Source organism: Capsicum annuum, chromosome 10 (assembly GCF_002878395.1).
Source record: "Capsicum annuum cultivar UCD-10X-F1 chromosome 10, UCD10Xv1.1, whole genome shotgun sequence".
In the NCBI taxonomy this organism is placed as follows: Eukaryota; Viridiplantae; Streptophyta; class Magnoliopsida; order Solanales; family Solanaceae; genus Capsicum; species Capsicum annuum.
In genome coordinates, this window is record NC_061120.1 from 190,829,624 (window position 1) to 190,836,706 (window position 7,083).

Here is a 7,083-nt window from a genome sequence, read left to right on the forward strand (position 1 = left end):
GTTTATCTATTAGTTTTCAGTTCTCATCTTCGGCGAAGGGTAGAGTAGTTTGGTAGCTCGCAAGGCTCATAACCTTGAGGTCACGAGAGGGTAAAGCTGGCGGGATAACCCCAGTCGACCTTCTCACCCCCTAACCACCTATCTACTCGTGTTCGAAGCTCGATCAAAGGTCAAGACTGTGGTCCGGCGGAAAAACAAAAGTCGTCCGTATCAAGTGATACGTGAATTGCTCAGTAGTTCTTCGCCACTACCCTAGCTGGCGGAAATAGCTTAATGGTAGAGCATAGCCTTGCCAAGGCTGAGGTTGAGGGTTCAAGTCCCTCCTTCCGCGCCTGGCTTCATCGTTTAGTGGTAACAAGTGGATTTCCCAAGCTACTTTAGAAATAGGGAAGAGCAGCAAGCAGACCCTTGTATAGGGTTCCAAACCTATCTGACTAATAAGAAGAAAGGGGCATTTAACCCTTGTAAGGAGAGGGGCCCTTGGGCAGAACTGACTTCTAAAAAGTTGCTGGCTTTTCATCAGCTGTTGCGCGCTAACCTTTTCCCAGCCTATACAAGGGGCTGCTAGTTGTAGCGTGCAATGTACTAATGAATAGAAAAAATGAATTGAGATTACTAATGACGGATGGAGGTTGAGGGTAGAACATGTTCGGTGCCTCGCCCTTGTCTCCTTCGCCGTAGACTGAAAATGATGGGAATCCTATTGAGAAAGAAAAGGCATAAGCATCGCCTCTCGATCCAATCTATCTGCCATGGCTCCCCAACACACTCTTGATACGAAAGAAACCTCCCGCCATAGAGCAGAGATCAAAAGTTTGGGTCCCCTCGATCACCCTCCCTCTCCCTATAGGTCGATCTTTCCTTTCAGCCCTCTCACTTCGTTCGAGCTGAATTACATCATCTTTCTCACCTGAGCTGGTCGAGAGAGATAAACCCACACCACATTTTTTCGAATCAAAAGCCCCAATTCCAGAGCCTAATCAACTTAGTTGAGAGCTCCATGACTGGTTCAAGGGAAGGTCAACCAATGATTTATAGGCCATTCCCTCCCTATCCGTCTCTTAATCCCTTATTCTACTAATCTGTTGTTATTGATTCATTCAAGGCATAGAATCTCCATTTCTTTATCTTATTAGCGTAGGTGTTCGTTAACGATAAAAGCCACTGAACTCCAGACTCAAGTGGAGAAAGAGGGCTAGGCCTACAGAGGGCTTTTAGGGACTGGGAAAGACAGGTGGATTATAGAGCTAGGGTATGGGTAAATCAAAGGCCCATCGGGATTGGGCATGGACGAGCCTCGACTGGGCCAGCTTTGATGAAAAAAGAAAAACTTCCTCCATCGCATCATTAATCGGTGTAGGATTCAAGATCAGGTCCAGGATTCGAGTCAAATCGACCTTCCCTCTCATCTCAGGGTGAGTCAAGGACTTGTTTCAAATGTTCGTTGTTCAATATCTCGGCTGCTCAAGAAGTTTGACTAGTTGCTCCTCCGACCTGGAGTGGATACTAGGGGAAGGGAAGAGCCTCACCTTGTAGTAGGAAGGTGTTCATTGTTGGGATGGGTTCAAACTGGACTGAAGGGAGGAGGAAAAAAAGAGTCCTCTCTTCCTGGTCCTATCGAACCAGACACTGAATACCTGGGGATGGCTAGGGCTTTCAAATCAAAGCATGGGCATCTGGTATTAAGAGAGAGTAGTAGATCGTCAATTGAAGAGCCAGGTCAGTCAGCTTCTATTGGGACTTCTATTGATTATTAATTTGACTCTAGGGACTCCTAGCAGCAAACTAGTATAAAAAAGGGGCCCCCACAGAGAGGCAGGAGATACAGGAGCCATCAGCCGGATCGACCAACAAATGATAGTCCAGAGAGATGGGCTCATCCGACTAATCAGTGATCCCTGGGCCTACCTAACACAGATGTCCCTGAAATAGAGGATTGGTTGATCGGAAAGCTCAGGCAGGAGTAGGACATTCCATACAAATCTTTCTGATCCGCCAGCTTGTGGTCCTCTCCATCCAGTTAAGTGGCTCTCCATTTCTAGGAAGATTGTGTCCAGGATCTGGTAATCTAAACCTTGCTTCTTCTGGTCGGATCGTATTAGCCTGTGCTTTATTACAAGTAGTCATTCCCCCATTCCGTTAGTCTTTTCAAGGGTACTTTTTTCTTAAGTTGCGGTCATGTCTTGACCCCCGATATAGTGACCGCTTCCATGTTTTTCTCGAATTTCATCAGTTCTAGGCTCAAGTGACTGTTCATCCATCTTTATTCCAAACAAAGGCGAACATCTCCATTGAGTGACTGTAACTGCTATGGTTTACAGTCAATAGTTCTTAACCAACCCTTTCTTTTTTTAATTATGTTTGTTTATTAATTAATTCATTATTCTATTATGTCTTTATTTTTGAACGACTTGCGGTTTATTACACCAAAGGATTTCAGTGAACTATTGAAGCTATCAAGAGAGTACCAAATGTTGATGGTGATGAAGGTTACCGACTTTCGGTGGACGCGGAGCTAACGAGTTCAGTCAAACAGCGTAACGAGTATAAGGTTACAAAAGCCTTCACCAACTTTGATAGGCATAGTATTGCAAGCAAATAGAGCAGAGAGCTTACCCTTTCTTTCTATTAGAGTTGTGAGCTTGTTGTAGTCGGTCCTAAGGGGAGAACCTTGCTGCTTACTTGCTATATCCCTGCGTCCTTGCACAGCTCGGCTCGTTATTCGAGCCCTGCTTCTCCTTTCCCCCTCTCCCCATTCCTACCATCTAAAATAGGCCTATAGAGTATAGACAAGTGGTAAGGCATCATTTTTTAGTACCGGCATGCAAAGGTTCGAATCCTTTTACTCCAGATTATGAAAACCCTATCAGATTTGTCAAGAACGAGCTGATGACTACAAGGGAAGCAGCTGCTGCAGTCCCTGACCCTGCAAGCCAAAAGTTTAACTTGAACCTACCTTTACTAAGAGAAGAGAGAGAAGGGAAAGACAGATGGCAAAAAGAAATCCTTCCAACCGCGGAATTGAATACAAGACTGACTTCAGCCAGGTTCTTTTATCAATCTCCTGGCCCTTGCTTAACTCTTTTTTCCATAAACCAATCGCTGGTAGATCTCATCGGATCCTAGACATGCGAGAGCCCAGCCCGAGATAAATGCATGGTTTCTTGGCGCTTCATGGGACGGACGTTCGCAGTCCTCCTATATCTAATCTAACCCTACCTCATTTGCCCAGGCTTTCCGGTATAATAAGAGAATGAGGGAGATAATCTTCTTGCTTGTGCAGGCGAGGAACACTGGGCTAGGGTGTGCCAGAGGTGGCCCAAAGGCCACTTGACTGGTTGGAGAGAAGCGAAAAGCCAGGAAAGAAGCGAGGAGGAAGCGAAGCTGTCTACAAAGCTTTGCTTCTCCCCCTGTAGTCGTAATACTCAGCTTGTCGCTACTTTGATTCAAAAGGTAACCGATGATTCCCGATTTTCTCCGCTTTCCGCAACCGCAACCACTTGTCATTTTGATTACTTTATCCATAAACTTTTTTTTGTTTCAAAATAGTGATACACTCTAAAAAAGTAAAAGAGAAGCTTCCATTCTAGAAGAGGTAGCTTCCCGCCTCCCTCGGGGTAAGAAATTCCTTTCCCTTTTCTAAAATGCCTGAGTGGTCTGCTCAGCAAACGTACAAAGTGGATCACAGTTTGGCTACCCTCTTCTTCCTATTCGGGTTAGGTTGACCCAGAAGTACAGTAAGAAGGAATGGAACCATTGGAGAATCATCTTTGCCCAAGTGTGAACTGCAGACGACTGACTTTGGAAGCGGAACACGACCCTATTTTTGCTATTCTAGGTTCTTATTGAGCGTAGTGAAATGAAGGTTGATGATACAGTCAGCGAAGTTTCCATGGTGTTCTACCATTGCGTAGTCTCGGTCCACAGTTGAAGGCTCCCCACCTGAGCCTCATTAGACTCAGCTAAAGTGTAAGGTGTAAGTGAAGAAAATAGAAGAGATGAAGTCCGTCCCTTAGCCTAGTCTATATCCACAGCTAACGCAACTCCGTATCAACGCCTCACTACTACTTTCATTTTTCAATTAATTAATGGTTAAGCGATTTCCTAACCTGAGCTTTCCTTAACCAGCTGACCTTACTTCGAAACCTTAGCCTCCCTTTCTTTAGAGTTTTCTAGTTGACTAAGTGACTTCGTAACCTCAACCTACTTTTTTACTTACTGTAGCATAGGCCTTCGCCACTCCAAACGAATAATATCCCTCTTTTTTTTGAATTCAAAAGAGCGGGGTCTTACTTATTTAGGGGGGATAAAAGAAAAATAAAAGGATCAGGGAGATTTATGATCAGAGAAAGAGAAGGGGCGTGGTTGGTGTGTGACTGGGTCGATGGGGGAACCTGTAGGAAGGGGGATGACCCGCCGAATTCACATCAGAAATTGCCAGCATGAATACAAATGAAATCGTCGAATTGCATATAGAAAGAAAATGAACCACTTCTATTCTCAGAGCTGAGGTATATGAAGAATGGCTTTTTGGTCCCTTTCTTCCAGTGGTTTGGACATCGCCTTTTCATGTCGAAGACACGGGTTCGATTCTCGTAAAGAATAGGTACTCATTCCCGGACGCTTTTAGTTAGTGTTCATTTTTGAGTGATCGCTTGCTATCTGGATGGAAAAGATGGTCCGAAAGCTTCCTCTCTCCCATCAAGCAAGACGAGATCACTGGTTTTGGATTTTCGAGAAACCCTCCTCTGCCTACATCCCTGGAACTTGCTTTGCTTTTTTGATTTATCTGATTGATTTTTTTGATTGATTATATAAAAAAAGGGGGAAGGTAAAGTTGGCGGGATCCCCAGCTAAAAATTAGTAACTTCCCGAGAAGGTTAGTGAGATTCTTGCTATGGTGAAAGATCTTTCACTATAGTGGGAAGAAGACAGGTGGGAGAAAGCGGAGCGAGAGAAAAGCAAGTTCTAGTGGAAGGTTTTCTTCGCGGTCCCACAACATAGTAGTAAGACGATCTTCTAGGGTCATTGAACTAGTTGAATGGAATTCCTTCCCACGAGTACAATATGCCAAAGCTCAAAGTTGTTTGATCCCTTTACCAATCGTAGAAGATGACTTATTCTATCTCCTTTCTATCTCCACTGTTGAACAGGGGGTATTAGAAGATCTCTGCTTACCTTATCCTTAGATAGAGGAGCTACATGACTTTGATTAGCTCCTAGCACAGCATATCTAAATTTATTATAGGGTTAAGAGTGACTTACCTAGACTGCTGAATAACCTTCACTTTAGCGAGATGTAGGACAAACTACATTCAAGAGAAGAAAGGAAACTTTGAATAGAAGGATCAGTGCCCGTAGCAGTCCTGGATTTAGGTTATGATGGTTGTGATGAGCGCTACTAGAAAGAAAATATCTTTTATTCACAAATGAAGTCCTATATAAGGGCCTTTGTTACCCTTGAATTCCGTTCCCTAGTTCAATCCGGAACTCCAGATGTATAAGTAGCGGCTAAATGGCTCTGTCCTTTTCAAAGAGGTTATCCTTCTCTCTCCCCTCTTCTTAGTCTTATAGGATAGCTCACTATTCAAGTAAGTCACTTTACCCGGCGGTTACTGTCTTTTTTTTAGTCTAATTAGTAGCAGTCCCTTTTTAGTACCCCCTTCTAACCAGTCAAGTGGTTTTCACTCCTTGACAGTCAGTCTATTACCCAACGCTGATCCCATGCTTTCCGTTGGTCAACAACCAACTAAAATGCTCTACACTTCTTCACTACTAGTACAGGCTTGATGGAGTTAAGCTGTATTGAGGGAATCGTTTTGTTTCAATCAATTAAGAATTCGTCAACTAGATAAATTCACTTATTTCACACAATTCTTCTGGTCATTCCTTTTCCTCTTTACTTTCTATATTCCTATATGTAATGATGGATATGGAGTACTTGGGATCAGAAGAATTCTAAAACTATGGAACCAATTGGTTTCACACCGGGAGAACAGGATTCGGAGCAACGACCCCAATAATTTGGAAGATTTATTGAGAAAAGGTTTTAGCACCGGTGTATCCTATATGTACTCAAGTTTATTCGAAGTATCCCAATGGTGTAACGCCGTCGATTTCTTGGGAAAAAAAAGAAAGATGAGTTTAATCTCTTATTTTGGAGAAATAAGTGGCTCACGAGGAATGGAAAAAACATATTATATTTGATCTCTAAGTCCGTACATAGCAATCCTGGGTGGGTCATCACTTGTAGGTATGACATAATGCTAATCCATGTTCCACACAGCCAAGGAAGCATCGGTTTTTAATCTCATTATGACTTGGTCGTTCAGAAGAGCAATTAATTTGATTAGAATAGTGGAATGGAAGGCTGTAAAAGAATGAAATATTCCTTTCTTTTCCAATCGCCCCGCGAAGACAGATGCTTGGAAAGGTTCTCAAGATTCTCAATCGCTCTTTTTAGTGGGGAAGAATAGTGCGGGAAGGGAGCGATACCAAGATGAGCCACTAGTAGAGTAAGCCCTTCCCACGTGTGAGGTTGAATATGAATAAACGAATGCAGCCTCAACCAAAGAGATCAACCTGCTCCTTTGAGTTGAGGCCGCTGGCGGCACATAACGAACTAATCCGTGATCAGCAAGTTTTTCGAAAGCGAACTGAATGGAATTATTACTTTCCAAAAATCATGCTTCAAATCAAAGAAAAAAAAGTCTATTTTCCCATGTAGTTCATCGGTCAAACCAACGATTCTCTTCTTAAAGTAATAGAGAGAGTCTTTTTCTAGTCAAACTTCTATCAATGGAATGAAAGAACCATCCCTTCCTATTTCTTTGTTTATCCTGTCAGATAGAAAACAAATTAGACCCCAAAGAGCTCTTCTTTACTTTACTACTTTAGGGGGGTGGGGGTAAAGGTGGGGGTTTACATAGAACCAAGGCAAAGTGGTTTATGATTGAATCTCAGAGGCATTCTTATCATTTGGTAGATCCAAGTCCATGGCCTATTTCGGGTTCACTCGGAGCTTTGGCAACAACCGTAGGAGGTGTGATGTACATGCACTCATTTCAAGAGGGTGCAACACTT

The 7,083-nt window shown here is 43.2% G+C and overlaps 1 non-coding gene and 1 pseudogene across 1 annotated transcript; both read left to right on the plus strand.

Moving 5' to 3' along the window:
* Positions 1–259: 259 nt before the first annotated feature.
* TRNAG-GCC lies at positions 260–331 on the plus strand. Its single transcript has one exon. It is a non-coding gene; the product is annotated as a tRNA-Gly (tRNA).
* Positions 332–3,644: 3,313 nt separating this feature from the next.
* On the plus strand, positions 3,645–6,528 carry LOC124887854 (annotated as a pseudogene).
* The last annotated feature ends 555 nt before the right edge of the window (positions 6,529–7,083 follow it).